The following is a 563-nucleotide window of genomic DNA, read 5'->3' as shown; positions in this document are numbered from 1 at the left end:
TACAGGCTGATCAGCTGGTGTATGCTGATGTGTTGACGATATAGATGTATCGTGTGTGAGCGAGTACTGACTAATAAAAGTGTGTTTTGAAAAATCAAAATCTCTCTCTCTCTCTCTCTCCTCTTCTGGAGTCTAAAGTCTGAATGTCAGAGCGACGCTCGGCTGTGGGTGGAGATATTCTCTTATTCAGTCAGTGTCACTCAGTTGTTGTTGCTCAATCCACAAGATCCACTGCTGCTCACAAATCAGACGACTACATTCACAGTTAGCAAAGACATGCAGGAAAACTGTGAGCTGATGAAAGTCTGTGATTCGTTGCTACTTTAGCTGCAGGATTTCAAACAGAACTGAACTGTGCAGTCAAAATGTTTCTAATGTTTTCAGAATCGTTCTGGAGGTTCATCATTGTGTCTGTGGGTTTAGCAGCACTCATAATAATTGTTGTGGCAGTCAACATCTGGACAAGAACTAAAGGTGAGAACATTCACAGATGAAACTCAGAAACAGGAAGTTTTGATAAAGCTGGATTTTCACTGTGGAAACTAAAGTCGACTCTTTCTCTT

Source organism: Micropterus dolomieu, unplaced genomic scaffold (genome assembly GCF_021292245.1).
Source record: "Micropterus dolomieu isolate WLL.071019.BEF.003 ecotype Adirondacks unplaced genomic scaffold, ASM2129224v1 contig_14582, whole genome shotgun sequence".
NCBI classification, from domain to species: Eukaryota; Metazoa; Chordata; class Actinopteri; order Centrarchiformes; family Centrarchidae; genus Micropterus; species Micropterus dolomieu.
Note: the sequence above shows the minus strand (reverse complement) of the source record.